The 19596-nt window shown below is 43.0% G+C and overlaps 1 protein-coding gene and 1 long non-coding RNA gene across 12 annotated transcripts in view; both read left to right on the forward strand.

Moving 5' to 3' along the window:
- The window catches only part of Obsc (Obscurin), a 2548720-nt gene that overhangs the window by 2255306 nt on the left and 273818 nt on the right, over positions 1 to 19596 (forward strand). The window lies entirely within an intron of this gene.
- Positions 7576 to 8468, forward strand: LOC137246603 (uncharacterized). Its single transcript, XR_010951594.1, has 3 exons — positions 7576 to 7612; positions 7680 to 7853; positions 7918 to 8468. It is a non-coding gene; the product is annotated as an uncharacterized lncRNA (long non-coding RNA).

The following is a 19596-nucleotide window of genomic DNA, read 5'->3' on the forward strand; positions in this document are numbered from 1 at the left end:
GACTACCACCCTATTAACTCTTGAGTGGGTGGGTGAAAATTTCCACAGTAAAAAACGGTAAAAAACGGGAATTATTGGCATAATTTTTTCATTTTCACCCACCCTCTCAAAAGTTAGTAGGGTGGTAGTGCTAGGCAGGCATCAAGTTAGCACTACCAGGGGTTATTTTTTAAAAAAGTGGTACGGTAAATTTTTAATTTCCACGGTGAAAAACGGTAAAAAACGGGAATTATTGGCATACTCTTTTTTCATTTTCACACACCCACTCAAAAGTTACTAGGGTGGTAGTGCTATGTAGGCATCAAGTTAGCACTACCAGGGCTTATTTTTTAAAAAAGTCGCACGGTAAATTTTTCGTTTCCACGGTGAAAATCGGTAAAAAAAACGGGAATTATTGGCATATTTTTTTCATTCCCTCCCACCCACTCAAAAGTTACTAGGGTGGTGGCAGTGGCGGATCCAGGCTGGTTTTTGAGGGGGGCGATTTCAGTCAGTAATTGTTTCTCCCAATAGCTGATGTGTTTTGAAGTTCACATCAAGATACTTTATGCGTGAAAATGCAAGACAAAACAACAAGGGAAACGTATAGCAGACCATTGTTTTTTAGTGGTAAATTTATTATTATTTTTTTGCATTGTTTAATAATTTCATACACATATTTGGTTTCATTTAGTTACTCAGATTAACAATAGTACATCCAATTTTTTGACATCATTTTTATCTTCTGCATAGTTCATATTCACACAGTAAATTTAATTCTATGTTTCCGTTTTTTTATATATCTTTCAATTGTATGATCAATATCAATCTCAATATCGAAATTGGTATTTAAAAGTGCAAGACCAGTGAGTATGTTCTGGGACATTGTGGACCGTAACCACGTTTTCAACCGGCGAAGTGTAGAAAAACTCTTTTCAGCACAAGCATTGTTAGCTGGAAGCGTGGCCAGAATTTTGATAAGAGCATTTATTGATGGAAACTCATATTCATTGCAATCATTTAAAACTTTTTAGCTGATAGTGGAATTGATTTTTTGTGTTGCTTATCAAACCAGCGTTCTGACCACACTTCGTACTATCCATCTAGACTAATTTTATTTCCTCCAATAAGAGATGCATATCGTTAACCAAGATCTTGGACAAGCTCTTTAGACAAATTTTTTTTTTTGCAGTGTATTATCTTTGATGATTCGCGATGCGAGTAGCAAATTAAGATTAAAAACTTGAAATGTATCTTCAGGTAATCTGCCTTGTAAATCAAGAATGTTATGATCAAGAAAAGGTATATATATTGCTTTTCGATAATACTCTTCTGCGTGTGATGAAGTGTAATTCGCAATTCGTGGGAGGACAGTATCAAACTTCAGCTCATCTGCTAAAGCGACTATTTTTTTGTAAAGTTCCGAAAAACGACTTCCCGCTTCAAGTCTATGGTTTTTTAATGTTCGCAAAGTGTCACTCAATGCTTCAGAAGCTTGATTCAAATCTATTGACGGTGTTTGCAAAAGTAAGCTTAGTGGTCGTGTAACAGAAAGTACATTGCTCAAACAAATTATTGAAATCACGAACTCTGTCTCGCAAATAGATTTCAACATAGAACGGGCCTCAGAACTTGTTGTTGAATCTTGCCAAGTAGAAATTTCTTGAAACGAAGCAACAATTTTTGTGATGTTTTCTTCAAACCATCATGTTTTTCAGACCAGCGCGTTTCACGTAGTCCACTTAATGATTTCTGCAGATTTTTTTTTGAAAACTATGGTACCTTTCGAAGACTGATTTGGAAAACTGATCATTTTTTTCATCAAGGCAATACAATCCTTTGTTTGAAGAACTTTCGACTTTTTCGCAAGAGAGAGAAGAATTGCCTGCACAGCTCCCTTAACTTCTGGTGTCTTTACAGAACATCCATCCGTTCCAATTCCAACGCAATCTTCGAAGGGTAGTCCTAAATTATTAAAAATATCAATCACTATGTGTGCCAAGGCTATACCTGCCAATTTTTTTTCTCCATGTTCGGCCGGGGTGCGTCTGCTCCTGAGTCGGTGGGCGCACCGAGGTCGATCTCAGTGGGAATAAGCGGGTTGGAAATAAAAATAAGAGAAGACGAGAATTTCTAGTTATAATGGATATGATTTATTGGGTGAATATATAAAATAACCTTATTACAATTTTACCTGAATATATTGGCAGGAAAAACGGCAGAGATCGCTGGCGGCAGATGTGAGCTGGTTGGCTGCTAAAATCCAAGAGGCCGGTTGTATCGAAAGCGACAACCGTTGACCCGCAAAATTCTCCGTTTTGGAGGGGAAAGGCACCCACACATCAACCCCGACATGCATATGCATGAGACTGACAAAAAGCACACATACACGTGCATGTACATGCATGCACATGCATGTGGTGGTGATGGTGTGGGTGGCTATAAGTTAAAGTAGGGTATCGAGTATCGAATTGCAGAGTTCTATTAGGGGGATCGCAATCAGATGCGGAAAAGTTAGGTATCCTGCCTAAACATGCCGCCTCTTATGATACGCAACATCGTTTGCACCCACCGATCTCCGACCGCTGAAAAGGAACGATAAAAAACATTTGCATTAAAACTAAACTTAACTTTGATCGCGTATTTTGCCAGCGCCGTGGGTGGCCGGGAGTCCTGCCCGACTTGCGTAGCATGCCACCTAAGCTGGGACGAAAGGAACATTTATGATAAAGTATACGTGAATATTTTTCGCCATTTGATTATATATAGTTACTAAAATATATAGAATCCAGAAAGGAATATGAAGTAGAAGGTCAATAGTGCTGGGCAGACTGGCAAAATTTCGTTTTCTCCGTTTGTTGGACGGAGAGGCCGAGGTCTCCGTTCCAGATTCGCAGTTTTTTGGTTGGACGAAGAGGCCGAGATCTCCGTTCCAGAATCACAGGTTTTTTTTGTTTAGGTTTTCCTGGGCTGGACGAAGACGCCGAGGTCTCCGTTCCAGCGTCTAACGTATCGTAACGTATCTCGGCCGACTGCTTTTTTTTTTTTTGTTGGAGGAGGAGTGGCATCTTATTGAGGTGCCAGGGCGAGTGGCCGTGAGGTTGGTTGGGTGATGCTTATTAGTGCTGTCGGAATGAACATGATTTCGAGCAGCTTATGCATATTTAACAAAACTAGTAAAATTGCGGTGTGTGGGAGTTTAGAACGGACGTGATTCCAAGACACCCGCGCAAAATTACTTGTTTTGGTGATAAGCGTGGGAGGTTGGAACGGACGTGATTCCAAGCCACCCACCCAAATCATTGCGTATTTAAGTTAGTCAGTGGATTTTTATGATTGCGTGGATAAACTCACATTTATCAATGTTTGGCGGTGCCTGAAAGCGAAACTTTTCTTTTCAGCGCAACGGAGTTGCGCTTTGTAAAAATAAAATGGTATTTTATATAAAAAAGTATGTTAAAATAAATAAATCAAGTGTCAGCGAAGCAGAATTTTCAGATTTGCGAAGCTCTTCACGACGGGTTCTATCTGCATGTACCTTTATACTAAGTGTTACGTGCAACCCTGTCGTGAGTTTATTGGTCAGCTGATAGCTAGTGTGGTGAGTTTGTGGCGTGAGAATATATATATGTATTTGCTTGCCCTTAAAAAAATAGGTCACTAGGGCAGTAGCACAACTAGGCCAATAGAAAAAGTTGACTTTTTCTAATTCCGGGACTTATTCCTATCGGGACGCGGAAGCTTGATGTATGAATGTTTGTTGTTAAAGTATTATTTCACAAACGAATTCTAAATTCAATGTTCCAAAGTGTTTAATTACAAATTCGTGCACGGACTAAATTAGAATTCAACCAGAGATATATACTGGTGAAAGGAAAGAGTTAATTAAATGCACACTTCACTATCCTATCTGACAATTCGAATTTATCAAATTAATTACTTGCAATCTTAATGCAAGTGCAAATGGTTAAATATAAGAAATTTACACTTGGCAATTCAAAGCTCAAAAATTACACTTGAGTAATCGGCAAAATTAATTATAAGTCGAAACATGGTTGGTTTGTATTACTCACCTGGGGTTAGCTGCTGGCACGTGAACGTTCCAAAATAGAAGAAGGAGCCAAGACCGCGAACAAGTCCGCGGCACCTGCCGATAGCTAACTTTCGTTGAGTTTTTCCTCTTCAAAGTTAGCTCTCGACTGGTGTTAACCGTTACCGGTATTAATAACAATATAACTAATGTGCGTGTTAGGGTGGTCCGAAATATTTAGGCTGGTGGCCTAAACATGCCGGCCCCTTGCGACGAGCAACTTGAAACTCGGTGAGTACGCCAGCAACCTTCCCAAGGCAGGATAAACTAAATAAATTAAAAATATGATATGTATGTATAGTTGTATGGTAAGTGCGATCTCCGTTGGATATCCGTGCCTTCAGTACTGCAGCCTCGCTGAGCTGTGGATGAAAGAGAAAAGCGTTAGTGTTCAAGTACGTGGGGTTGCTTGGTTTAAAATGCACCTTGTGGTATAATTAAAGTTATTATAGTGGGTGGGCTCCAGACACGACGAGGCCGAAAATTGTGGCTTGGATGAGGAGCCCGCCGACAGTCGACGCGGGTGTGCCGCCGACCATAATACTGGCGTAGACGTCGGCGCCCAAAGTGAGCAACACTGGCGACGATCGGTAAAACGTCGGATCGGCCAGCTTCATGAACTGGAATGGGGCCGCTACCGACGGGTCCAGATTTGCCGTGGGGTTTAACTTGGCATAGTTTGCTATTACGGTCACTTGGGTCGTGATCTTTCCCGCTACCCTATACTTCCCTCGAAGAACGACGGTGCACCTCGAAAGACGTGCGGTATTGTTACGCTCCAGGTGAAGATCTTTACATAGATTGGCATCGATAATGCTGGTGGGAGCGCAGGCATCTAACAGGGCGCGGACCAGGTGTAAACGGCCTCCTGCCTCAATTCGGACTATGGCTGTCGGCGCGATGGCGATCAATGCTCGAGTTATAGTCGGGCCGCCCTCCCAGTGAACTGACGTGACGAGCGGGACGGACGCGGTTCCGCCTCGTCACGCTGTTTACCAGTAGGGCGGTACGATGGGCGAGAGGACGTGTCTCCGCGCCATCCCCGATTTGTAAGCACGCGAAAGCGCCGTGCATAGGCGAGCGGTTCTCGGGTCTCTCGTGACGTAGTGGTGGCCGGAATCGCGGCGTTTCTAAGCTGCCCGATTGGACTACCTCTGCTGCATTGGCCAGCCTCTCTTCTTCCTCGACTTGCTGGGCCCATAATTTCGTTTTCTCCGTGACATGGATGGAGAGGACCCCATCCGAGCTCGCATCGTCGTCGTCGTGCTTGCTTTGAGGTGGCGACGGCTGATCCTCGTCCATATGTAGCGTCGTGTGATGTGGTTCACTGCAACGTCGGCATCGGTCTTGGCTGGGGCACATTTCCAGGCGGTGGAATGGGGATAGGCAGTTGGGACAATAGCGGTGAATGAGGATTGCGCGTAGTCGCTCCTCAGTCGACATACCACGGTAAATTGGGCACAATCTCACTCCGTGCGGTTTGGTGCACAGACGGAAAGCGATGGTGAACGCATTGCGGCGTGCCTCGGTTTTGGAGCGTTTGAATGCAAATTCAGGCATGTCTGGAAGTGGTAGCGTTTAGTAATATCGCTGCATAGGTTGGTTGGGTGGCTAATGGACGGAGACCAGGGGTCGATTCTGGCTGACATATTGGTTGGCGTACTCGGGATAAGGGATTAACTTGGAATGCATAATCTTATTAGGTTATTCTGCAGAGATTTTATATGCTTGTTGTGGTTGAAACCACTATTAGACCTTTATCAAAACCTTTATTTAGATAGTACGCCTAAATGTATATTCATTTTGTTGAATATTTTCAACAGGGTGAAAATTTTTATATTGAAAACAATCAAAACAAGTGAAAATAGGGTTACCGAACATAAACTAAGGCAATTGTATTTTTTCCCATTTGTTTCCTTTCCTGATGCAGGAAATCAGCGTTTATATGCGCGATCATTTGTGTAAAATATGGTATCAAGCGACGTCGTTAGAACGAAATGTGTCACAGGCGTAAAAGTGTTCCTCATTCGCCTACCTGGAACACGATTTGTGTTGATTTTGGCAATCTTGGGGTGAGAAGCACACATTGTGGTGTGTTTGTTGATTTCACCACAACCCTGGCGGGAATAGACTACCTTACCGAGTGCGGTAATTAGTGGAACGATCAGCTGTTAGTTCTACCACAGAGTTGAGTGAGATAGCTGTGCGGTGCTGCCCATTAGGCATCATAATAATACATAATGGTCATGTCATGAAAGTATTTAGGGAAACCTCGCGTCTGAGTTCTGACGCGACATAAATATGATAGTCTTTTCTAAAAAATTTTAATTTCCCCCTTGCTTGTAGTATCTAAAGCATATATGGCACTACTTTATTCTTTCCTGGGTTCCAGGCTAACAGGACTGACGAAACTTTATCGGAACTTCAAAACACAAAACAATTTATATCATGAAAGCGAGACCCTTGTTCCCCCAAAATTAGTGAGTTTGACATGTTTTGTTTGTGTTTTACATTTTATTTTTGCATTAACATTTTTAACAATAAATCAATGCAAATAACACGCGAAAATTATTTCGGTCTCGAGTGGTTCACTTTTTTCATAAGAAGGTTGATGCTGATTGTGCACCAAATTTTTAAACTACAAACTTTTGTCAAAAAAAAATAATAATAAAGAAGAAAAAAAAACGGCCGAGTGTCAAAAAAAAAACTATCGGAATACAACCTGGCGCGTTTGTTTTCAGTGAACCAGGCTGTATCTTCGGGGTTTTCGTTAGTTGTTTTTTTTGTTCGGGTACTAACACTCGGGTTTGTTGGATCCCGCGGATCCGACTTGTGATCCCATGGGGTCGCGCGCAATGTGTTTAGGGCGTAAGAAAAGACAAAAGCAAATGTCATCGAGTGGCAATCTTGTTTCGTTCATTCAAAATGTCATTCATTCATGGAAATGAGTATAGAGACATTTTTGAATGAATTTTCATTATGAAGAAAAACGTATGATGGGTAAGTATTATGTCAGTATCGTTGCTTTTTTATAATTTTATAAATTTTTTTAATTTCTTATTCTTTTATTTCATTTCAGATGATTATTGATGGAAAATTGCCCTACAAAAACCGCATGCACCTAAATATACTTTGGTTGCTGCGTTGCACCAAAAAATTGGAATCGGTTGCGCCGTGTGCAGAACGTTCCAAAGGTGCTGAGTCACCCGCAAACGCGGCAGGAGAGGTTTTCCCATTTTTTTTCTTAAGATTTGGGAAAAATAATGAAATAATTACATCGCTAATGCCTTCGCCAGCCGGTCGAAACTTTAAGGCTTTATTTAACATTACCTTCATATCATGAATTTGTCAATACAAAAAATCTTCACACCCCATTCAGCAATGCTGTGTTACGTCTCAAAGAGATACCAAGAAAAGTTGTTGTTATGTGGTGGTCTAAAGCGCCAATAGCATGGTTTGAAAAAGTTAGTATCGAATTACAGAAAAAATGTTGTAGCTCATATAATCACTTTTGCTAATAATAGTGGGCATTTCGAAAAAAAGGTAGTTCAATATTTTGCAGTCGTTTTCTGCATCGGCAACTAATTTTTGGCATTTATTTTGCATGCAGCTTGTTACTTACAATTCCAATTTGTCGGCAGCATTAAATTTACTAGTAGTGCTACATCGCATTAATCATAAAGAACGTGTGAAGAAAATTGATTATGAAATCTTCCACTGGCCAGAGTTGACAGACTACGCTGATATTCAACAAGATTATATACATTGGCTGTTTGAGAAGAATGTAATTATTTTTGTATTTAATACTAAAAAAAAATAATTTATTCATCTATTGCTTTTCTTTGCAGCCAGAGGCATTTAACATTTGCAATTATCCATTCCTATTCAAGGCATCGGCTAAGACAACACTTTTGCAAACTGATCAGGCAATACAAATGCACACTGCCATGCAAAATGCCGCCAATTCGGCAGTATTTGATTTATATATTTCTCCCCTTTTGTTTTTTTTTAATTGCTCCCGAAATATCGATTAAGCGTCCTCCACCACTCTAAAGCATTGCTGTTTTTTGGGGTTTATTATTTAAAACTTATATTTCACCCAAATATGCAACATATTGATTCTCTCATTTACATACAATTGATTGAAATGGAAACATGGAAACTTCTTATTGTAACTACTGCCGTATATTACGTTGGTCAAGTACCCATTGTAAATGGATTGGAATGTTACGTCTGTTCTAACCAGACGGGCAATACAGAAAATGTTTAAATAATAAAAACATGTGAACCAGGTGAAGATGCTTGTGGTACTGAGATACGTTGGGGCAGTCAACCATACTTCTCTCAAGGCGCATTGAAGCAGTACTATGTGTCAAAGCGTTGTATGACTAAACAGCAATGCCAGCAACAACGCAAACGTTACATGCAGTATTGCACACATATTTGGTATGAAGATTGGGGGTGTTATGAGTGCTGCGTTGTTGTTGTTGTTGTTGTAGCGATTAGGTTACTCCCCGAAGGCTTTGGGGAGTGTTATCGATGTGATGGTCCTTTGTCGGATACAGATCCGATACGCTCCGGTAACACATCACGATTAAGGTGCTGGCCCGACCATCTCGGGAACGATTTATATGGCCACATTAAACCTTCAGGCCATCCCTCCCTTCCCACCCCCAAGTTCCATGAGGAGCTTGGGGTCGCCAGAGCCTCGTCTGTTAGTGAAACGGGATTCGCCGCTCGAAGGTGAGGTTGACAATTGGGTTTGATAAGCTATATATTGCGCTACACAACCCCTTGAATCCCATGAGTGCTGCGTCGGTGATCGTTGTAATTGCTTTGTTATAAGTGGGCCGACCCAAAAACGAATAGATAAACTCACAATTTTTGGAAATTTATTTTTAATATCAACCTAAAGTGTCTTGTTGTCGCTGCACTAATATAAGTTAATGCTGTGTTGATAAGCTTTCACAGTATCTGTTTCACAGAAGTCACTTATTTTATGGCTACAGGGGACAAGTGATAGGAAAATGGATGAACTTGAAGATTTGAGTGAGGGCGAAGATGACGTTAAAGCAAAAATACCCAAAATGAACGATGGTGTTTATGATAGATATTGTTTCAATTTGCAACGAGATGAGTCCCTACCCATACACGATAACCAGGAACAGATTTTGCAAGCAATACGTTTACATCCAGCAGTGGTGCTTGAAGGTGACCCAAATTGTTTGTACACAACCACGTCGTATTGCTGCCATGTCCATTGCTAGACGTGTCTGTGCTGAAAGAAAATAGTTGGTTTACATGCCAGAACCGCAGAAGACTCTCGCTTGATCAAAGAAAAATTGCTCAAAATCCACACATATTATACTTGATGAAGTGCATGAACGTGATTAAGAAACGGATTTTCTTTTGATTTTTATCAGAAAACTGATATGTACAAACTCACGTGATGTTAAAGTTATACTTATGTCAGCTATTATACATTCTGGAGAGTTCTCCGATTACTTTACTATTCGTCGCAGTCCAGCACCAGTGCTACGCGTCGACTTACGTCGGCTCTTTCAAGTGCGCGAGTTTTATTTATCAGACGTGGGGCACATTAATAGCACAAACGTCGATGTGGATATATCGGATCCTGGCATTTCTACGGAAATGTATAATATTGCATTACAGTTGATTATAGGTAGTAGATAATATAGAAAGACAAGAAGCTGCTGTGTCAATAGAAAACATTGTGAGGACCAAATAAATCCTCATTAATTTGGCCCACACAAAACGACCCCACAACATATTTGACACGACATTAACACAACAAGTGGCCACAAAAGGCTCTAGCAACACGATCAACCAACAAATCTCAGCAACACAACGAGCGCTCGCAACATTCAACAGCAACACGGTGACCATGGCAACGCAACCATTTGAGCTAGCAACACCAAACACAACAGCCATAAAAGGAGCGACACAGCAGCACAGCAGTCAGTCAGCACGGAGCTGTGGTCGTGACCAGAGCTACTAGCGAAGTATATCCCTATTGCAGTTGACCTTCTCTATGCAATAGGAATCCACTTCATAGGACCGAGTCGTGAGTGGTGATTGCGGTTGACCTTCTCTACGCATCACCCCCAAAGACCAAAGGCCCCGCCGCAGTAACGCGCAACCGCGACAGGTGACACCCGCTCACCTCCGTCAGTAGGAGTACGCCGGCAGAGGCCACAACAGAGCGGCAACGCACGTAAACCAGCGCAGAGCGCGGCAGCAAAGCGCAGCAGAGGTACACCGACAGAGTAATATAAGTAAGCGCCGACGTAGGGCGCGACAGAGCATCGCCTCAGCAATACAAGTAAACGCCGACGTAGGGCGCGACAGAGTATCGCCCAGCAAATACGGGTAGACGCCGACGCAAGGCGTGGCAGAGAATCACCCAGCAACCAGCAATACAAATAGACGCCGACGCAAGGCGCAGCAGAGTAATACAAGTAAACGCCGACGTAAGGCGCGTCAAGGCACCGACTCCACATACTAACAGGATCCGTCTAACGGAACACGGCGACAGAGCATCGCCTCAGCAATACAAGTAGACGCCGACGTAAGGCGCGACAGAGCACCGCAGCAGAGAGAGACGCCGTCATAAGGCGCGTCAAGGCACCGACGCCACGTACTAACGGGACCCAGCTAACGGAATACGGCCGGACCGCTAAGGCCCGCCACCGCAATCAAGGATACCGCAAGATAATCCAAGTGAAATTGAAAATGAAGTATACAAACACGTTTTATTTTATATTATAGAATTTAGAACCAATAAAGAGAGTGAAGTTTTTTATATTAAATCGATTTTCAAGGTGCCCCTTTAATACAAATTTATTGTAAACGAACCCTGGGCACGGCGAGTATACCCCAGCAAATATCAAAGAAGCAACGGGGCACGAAAAAGCTTCGTTACAACATTACAACACAACAAACTTCCGTACTTATCTTTTACCCGGCATAAATGAAATTGATCAAATGTGTACCAACCTACAATTGCTTAGTGAATGGGAAGATAATAATGTGAGGTTGTTTCCCATACGTTTGCATTCAATGTTCTCATCGGATGAACAAAGCAAGGTATTTACCAATCCACCCGGCGGTTTTCGGAAAGTCCTATTATCTAAAAACCTAGCAGAAAGTTCAATTACAGTGCCAGACGCTACATATGTTACTGATCTTTGTTTGACCAAATCACTTATCACTGATACTGCAACAAATCAGTCTCCTCGCTGCAATTGCATTGGGCATCACGCGCGAATTGTCGCCAGCGTTCTGGGCATGGCGGTCGTGTTATGAATGGACGTGTCTATCGGATGGTTTCAAAAAACTTTGAGATGGAGGCGCATACCAAACGAGCACGCTTCCCACCTGATGAGAAGTGAACCGTTGGTGTGAGTGAAGGATATACGTTCAATTACTGGTAAGTCGAGTTAAAAAGTATCAATTATGTTTCTAATATATATATATATATATATATATAGTTGTTAGGTTGGTCGTACAAAGAACCCAGTAACTGATAGGGTGATTCGCGAATGTATGGGCTCATAGCGTTAATAAAACGATAAAAACTGTAATGGTTCTTTGACGTTCGTCAGGAGAATTCGATCGCCCATTGGTATTGGGAGGGGGGGGGGGGGGGGGGGGGCGGTCGGGGTAACGACGAGAATGATCGTGCCAGATGCAATATCGCAGTGCCCTCGCAAGCCCTTATTGTTGATTGAAGACTAACTTCGTTTTAGTTAGTTTCCACTCTGCCTTGAGGTGACTAATTTTTGGATTTCCCCACAATTTTACTTTCTTCCAATTGAACAGAAGGACTAGTCACAATATGAATACCTTTGATGATCAGAACTGAAAGGCATTTCGATCACTTTTTAGAATCTCTTTTAACGTTCTTTGATGAGTAGATGTGTATATTTCATAATAGTAACCTATACTCATCATGGATGATCAGACTGAATAGTCTTTCCGTCACCTTTTGGACTCATGGACGACTCAAATGTGTCTACTTTAGGTGATCAAAATGTCTAATCGAATCTTTTTTTGTATGATTTTTAATAATCGGGGATTGCCCATATTGCTTTTTTTAAATGTATGAAAACATTTATTTGAAGCAATTTTTTTTTTTTTAATTTTTATAATTTATTTAATAATTTTTCCCAAATTATTAAATGAATCTTTTTTTGTCTATGTTCGTTGACGGAATGATGCATTTTTATACTCGTAAAAATTTTTCAAGTGCCGAGAACATATGTGCTTGTGCTTGTATAATTTTGTATTATGAAGATATGAAGATATTCTCAAGACAGCTGAAGGTTCAAGTGCCGAGAACATATGTGCTTGTGCTTGTATAATTTTGTATTATAAAGATATGAATATATCTTCAAGACAGTTGAAGGTTCACATAAAGGCATTTCGGAATATGAATCATAAATGATTATTCAACAATAATCACTCCCTTCAGTATTCTGGGCTTTGTGTGACTGAGTCAAATGGCTTCAAAATGAAATTTGTATTCTGTGGCCGATAGTGGATCTGTGTTGGGATTGTGTTGGCCTCATTCGGGTTGATCGAGAGCTGGGTTATGGGGTTTGTTGGCCTCGTTCGGGGTGAACGAGAGCTGGGTTACGGGGTTTGTTATAACGGTTGGGAGTTACAAGTCTCCCTCACCCTCACTGGAGGGTGGTAGTAGGACCAATTTCGTGATTGGTCTGGTGGTTTGTCCCCTTGCCGTATCCAGTTCGACGACTCGAACTCGAAGTGAAGATTGGCTATCCAACCTAGTCTCCATTCGTTGGGGGTAGATTATCCTCCTTAATGACGACTAGGTCCCCCGGTTTGAGATTTGATTGTGGATGCTTCCACTTAACGCGCTTCTGCAATTCGGTGAGATACTCAGTTTTCCACCGTTTGCAAAAGGTTTGATGCAGCGCCTTAAGTTTTTCCCATCGATTGACGAGTGATGCGCGATTCCCACTGACGTCAATCTCGGGTCGCGCTAGTAGATGGCCCCCGACTAGGAAGTGCCCGGGGGTAAGTGGCTCCAGGTTGGACGGGTCATTTGAAGATGGGCTCAGGGATCGGGAGTTGAGACAGTATTCAATCCTGCACAGGAGGGTGCTAAACTCCTCTACAGTAAATTTATGATCCGATGCGATCTTTTTGAAATGGGGTTTGAAACTCTTGACTCTCGCTTCCCACAGCCCGCCCATATGAGGAGCAGCTGCTGGTATGAAATGCCATGTCAGGGTTTGGTGGGCATATTTAGAGAGGGTTCGGCCGCGCGCATCAGCGAGGAATGCCTTGAACTCTGAGCGGAGAGCCCTTGACGCACCGACAAAGTTCGTCCCGTTGTCGGAATAGAGGTTTTTCGGGCATCCTCGTCCGGTGACAAACCGACTAAACGCTGCTAGAAACGCGGCGGTGCTGCGGTCGCTAGTCGCCTCTAGGTGGATCGCCTTAGTCGCAAAGCAGACGAATAGGCATACGTAGCCTTTGGACATTGCGGCATTCTTGTCCGCTGTAAGACTTGATGTCAAACGGTCCGGCAAAATCCACCCCGTTGTTGGTAAATGCCTGACTAAAGGTAGTACGTTCCGCAGGAAAATTCCCACGAGTTGCGTCGGGGAACGTTTGCGGAATAGCGTACAGGCCTTGCAGTTGTGAATGATGGATCGGATCATGTTTTTGACCCGAGGTATCCAATACTGCGTGCGTAGTAGCCGCAGCATTAGTTGGTTTCCGGCATGTATGGAAATGATGTGGACAAACTTGACTAGGAGACGGGTGAGTCGGCAGGCATAAGGGAGGATTATCGGCTGGCGCTCGTCGACGGGAACGTCCCTTGATGCGTTGAGACGACCCCCACCCGAAGGAAATTATCTTCGTCGATAAAGGGGTCTAGAGAGAGGATCTCGCTTTTTGCCGCGATGGGTTTCCTAGTTCTCAGAGAGCTTATTTCTTCGGCATAGTGGTTGGTTTGGGATATCCTTATGAGGCGGCTAGTCGTAGCCTTGATTTCGTCAGGCGAAATTTGGTGCGACTCTGCTTTAAACGACGCTTTAGTTTTTGGATGAGTTCTATACGAGAATCTTATAATGTAGGAGACCACCCGCAACGCCCTTGATAGATCGGAAAACCGATCAAGAATATCCTCGCTATTGTTGATGTTCGTTGCTGCATGCACTTGTACTCGTTTTTCTTCGATGTTTGTGTGGTACTCCTGTTCGCCTTGAGATGGCCATTTCGCTTTGCCTTCTTGCAGCCAAGAAGGTCCTTCCCACCACAAAGAGTTGTCGACTAGGTCCGTGGCTGGAAGTCCTCTGCTGGCTAAGTCCGCTGGATTTGATGCGGACTCAACATGATGCCATGCTTTCGTTCCGATCTTTTCCACGATTTTTGTCACCCTGTGAGCTACAAATGTTGACCAGGAACAAGGGGGTTTTCGAATCCATGCTAGGACGATGTTCGAATTTGTCCATAGGTGAAGGTTAAATGTGCCTAAGTTCAGGTTCTCCATCACAGTTTTCAAAGTCTCTGCCAGCAAGACGGCACCGCATAACTCCAATCTTGGTAGTGAAATTGTTTTTACTGGTGCCACCCTCGTTTTTGCCATGAGTAGACTAACGTAGATCCAATCGTTGATCTTAGCTCGCACGTAAGCCGTAGCCGCGTAGGCTTTTTCAGACGCGTCACAGAAGCCGTGAATTTCTATATCGTTGGTTGGGGTGAAGGTATACGAATCTGGTTAATGGCGGGGTACTCCTGCATAAAGGTTTTCCACCGATCTAAAATGATTGAGGATACTGGTTCATCCCAGTCCGTCCCCTCCAGCCAAATGTTCTGCATTAATATCTTGGCTACGATGATAACTGGGGCGAGCCAGCCTAAAGGGTCGAAGAGTTTGGCGATAGCAGATAGGATCGCTCTCTTTGTTAAGATGTCCTGGTTTTCGATTGGTTTCGCTGTGAAATAAAAGTTGTCGGAATGCGCGTTCGAACGGATGCCTAGGGTTTTTACCTCGCGTCCTCGAACTCCAAAAAGTCTTGCGTAAGCCTGTGAGGTTTGGGTATTCCCTGTAGTATCCTACTACAATTAGAGGTTCATTTTCGCAGAGGGAATCCTGCTGACTTTAATGCAGCTGTGATTTCATCGCGAGCAGTGATTGCTGCCTCGATGCTATGCCCCCCTGCAAGGACGTCATCGACGTACATACTGTTTCGCAAGATGTGCGCTGCGATTGGCAGCGATGCTTCGACGTCATCTGCAAGTTAATGTAGGGTTCTGATCGCTAGATAGGGGGCACAGTTGACCCCAAAGGTTAGCGTGTTGAGTTCCTAAATACTGATAGGGTCACCTGCTTTGAGGCGAAAAACTATTCTTTGGTATTGGGTTTGGTTTTCTTTTATCCAGTTCTGCCTGTACATATTCTCAATGTCGCTGTTGAAGACGTACTTGTGGAATATCCATCGGAGGAGTAGTATTGTTAAGTCGGCTTGAAGTACTGGGCCTGTGTGTAGGACATAGTTCAGGCTCGTGCCGTTGGAAGTCGGGCACGACGCGTTGAATACGACCCTTACTTTAGTCGTTGTGCTTTCTTCTTTGAGCATCGCAGGATGCGGTAAGAAATAACAATCAGTTGATTGTGGTGGTACTACGGTGTGTACCTTGGGCATGTGCCGTATTCTGTCAGTACCCTGTTGTATTCCGTCTGTAGGGCCGGTGTCTTGGCTAGGCGTGTCTCGTTCCGATAGAACTGAGAGCAGACGCTCTTAAGAGATGGGCCCAGACAGAGGGTTTTTGGGAAGTCTTGCTTGAAGGGAAGGGCGACGGTGTATCTCCCATCAGAGTTCCTTTCCGTTGTGGTTTTATATAGTGCCTCGCAATAGGCATTATCTTCGGTCAGGACCTTTTTAGTAGGTATGTTTTCAATTTCCCAGAAAGCGGTTAGTTGCTTGTCTAAGCTTATTTCATGAAAAAGGATACCCGTGTATTGGTTGGGTGAGGTGCTTCTGCACGACCGGTTAAAATCCAACCGAAGATGGTTTCTTGGGCGAGAAGCGTATTTAGAAGGTTCTTCCGTATACCGTTGCGTATTATCTGGGGATAAATGTCGCCTCCAAGTATGAGGTCGACTGGTTCATTAATGAAGAACCTCTTATCCGCCAGAATCAGATCAGGGAACGCTTGCTGAGTCGTTGCGCTGACTTGGCAAGTCGGAACGTCCCCTGTTAATTGAGGCATGACTAGGACCACTGTATGGATGTTTACTAAGGGGTCTGTAAGCGAACCTAACGTAATCGCACATGATTCCTTTACCTGTGCAGATGGTGTATTATTTATTCCTGACACTTGCACATGCAAAGGTTTGGATGGAAGGTTTATTCGCTTTTTTAGTCTTTCTGTTATGAAAGAGCATTCGAACCCAGAGTCTATCAGCGCTCTGGCGGAAAATTTTACTCCATTATAGTGTATATTAACACGTGCTGCTCCTAATAACACCCCTTTAGTGGTGTTAGCATGACACGAAGAGACGTTATTAGTATTATCTTGTCTTTTTTCAGACTCCATCCCTGCCCCAGCCTGCTGTGAGGTTGAAGGTGTGTTGTCGCTGGCGTTTTGAGTCCACTTTTGAGGAGTTGTCTTTGGCTGTGCTATCGGGAGATGGAGCAAGGTGTTGTGTCTTGAGTGGCACGTGCTGCAGTTGAATGGGCTGGTGCATCGTGTCACGGTATGTCCACCCGACAGACAATTCAGACAATAACTATTGCTTTTTACAAACTCGATTTTCCCTGACGTAGACAACCTACGGAATTTTTGGCAATTTCGTAATTTGTGCTCCGAACTGCTGCACATCCTACATGCCGATTTTGGTACGCTGGCTTGGTAAACCCCAAGTTTCGTAGAATTTTCCCTAGAATTCGAATTTTGACTTTTAGGTGCTTTTGTAGTGTTGTTACCCCTAAGATAAGAAATCGTTTCTAATGTCTGGAAGCGATTGGATAGAAATTTGTCCATATCCTCCCATTTCGGAATATCTGTTTTCGTTCTACTGTCTGTTCCCAAGGAGCCAGTGTAGATTCAGGGAGTTTTGTGGAGCATAAGTAAGTTATAATTGCATCCAATTTGTGATGTCAATATTATGACATTGTAGCGCAGAAATGCATTTTTTGATCTCACGTTGCAATTTTTTAATTGAGGTTCCACACTCATGTTCGACTGCCGTCAGATTAAATAAGAGTTTAAGTTGGGTGTTTACTAGGATACGTTTATTTTCATATCTGTCGCTTTTTCCAGGCGGTTGCAAAACCGTTTGTTAATGAGCACCTGCCCACTATTTCTATTGCCTCCCCTTGAGTTTTTTGTTTTAGATAATATAATTTCTCGACATCTTTCCGATCAGTATTGTGGATGTAAATGGCCGTGAACATATCTCTAAAGGCTGGCCAGGAAAGGTAGTCGCCTTTAAATACATCGGTGTCACAAGGCGGCAGTCGCATTTTATGTCCACGGCGCGAAGAGTCATCATCCTTTGCTTCACCTTTTGCTGGCTGTGGGGTGATAGCTTCAACTTCAGCCGCCACAGCAGACATGCATTGCAGGTAGCATGCGAAGCAGCTTTTATTCTTCTTTCTTAGTGAGCTGAGCTCGTCCTTGGACAGCTCAGGATTGCTGAGAAGACTTTCATATGTGGACTTGGTCTTCTTCCATAGTGCCCTTAGCTCCTCTTGCAGTAGTGCAAGGGTGTGCTTGTTCCGGGACTCGGCCGGGGCGGAGTTGAACTCTTGTTCAAACTCGACTATGGAATCAACCAATCTCATATAAGTCTCCATTGATTTTATTAAATTGAATATCTTGTTTCTTTAAAGGGCTCGAAGGACCAAATGTTGTGGGGGGAATGTGGCACCCGTGTCGTGGGGCGCGATCGCACGCAAATAAAAGAAATAAAAAAGGAAGAATTAGTAACGAGCAACAACAAATTTATTTCACTTTATAAACAATATAGATTCTGTATTTGTTATTGAATAGAAGAATTATTTCACAAACAAATTCTAAATTCAATGTTCCAAAGTGTTTAATTACAAATTCGTGCACGGACTAAATTAGAATTCAACCAGAGAGATATACTGGTGAAAGGAAAGAGTTAATTAAATGCACACTTCACTATACACTCTGACAATTCGAATTTATCAAATTAATTACTTCCAATCTTAATGCAAGTGCAAATCGTTAAATATAAGAAATTTACACTTGGCAATTCAAAGCTCAAAAATTACACTTGAGTAATCGGCAAAATGAATTATAAGTCGAAAAATGGTTGGTTTGTATTACTCACCTGGGGCTAGCTGCTGGCTCGTGAACGTTCCAAAATAGACGAAGGCGCCAAGACTGCGAACAAGTCCGCGGCACCTGCCGATAGCTAACTTTCGTTGAGTTTTCCCCTTCAAAGTTAGCTCTCGGCTGGTGTTAGCCGTTACCGGTATTAATAACAATATAACTAATGTGCGTGTTAGGGTGGTCCGAAATATTTAGGCTGGTGGCCTAAACATACTCCATTGTCAATATTTAAGCAAAAACCAACTTGGAACGACGTAAGTATGAGACAATTATAACGCATTTTAGTAATTTTCCTAATGGTTCTTCTCCTTTTTCTCTTTTCTTTTCAGTTTCAAATGGAGCCAATGCAATGTATTTTAGTGGCGGTGGAGGCTGGGGATGAGGAGCCCATCCAGGTGGTGGTCGTTGTGCAATATCCGGAGCGGCGGAGGGGCTCCTTCATCTATCACACGCCGGAGGAGCTTGTGCAGCAGTCGGTGGCAGAAGGGTTGCGGCGCTCCGTGCTCTGCTGACGCCGATTGTAGTAAAAATACACGGGACCACCAACGCCTGGTATGGCCAGTTTTACGACAGCTATGAGGGCATATTTTGATTCCGGCGGCCACCCCATGGTTCACCTCCGCGTGATACATTAAAATGCCGCGTGTGCAACTGAACCCTATCGTCGTCTTTATGCCTAGTGGCCCACTTGAATGGGCATATGAATTTTCATCCCTATTGGCGCTGGGACTGTCCGAAGCGGTATACGTCGTCCGCTTCATTGCCCCGGCACCGAACGCGGATGCATTAGGTCTGTATTGTAGATTAGTGAACCTTTGAAATATCTATGTTTTTGGTGATTTTCGAAAAAAATTAAAATTTGTCTCCTTTTTTTATTATTCTGTAAAAATAAAGTTTACTTCTTCCTTCGTTTCATCCATTGAATAAAATTGAATAAATCGCCCGGATTAGTGGGAAACCCGAAGGGGGGGGGGGGGTCATGGTATGTTGATTAGTGTGATTGTCCTTCTTCGAAGAAGAATTCTTGGACGAGTTAGCGAACATGGCAACTCTTTAGTTTTCTCGTTCCATTGTATGCAATGAATGCTGTGGTGAAGTTGTCAAACCGGTACGTGACGTGAGAAAGACAAAAAAAACGCCATTTCCATTAAAAAAAACAA

The sequence above is a fragment of the Eurosta solidaginis genome, chromosome 3 (assembly GCF_040869045.1).
Source record: "Eurosta solidaginis isolate ZX-2024a chromosome 3, ASM4086904v1, whole genome shotgun sequence".
Classification (NCBI taxonomy): domain Eukaryota; kingdom Metazoa; phylum Arthropoda; class Insecta; order Diptera; family Tephritidae; genus Eurosta; species Eurosta solidaginis.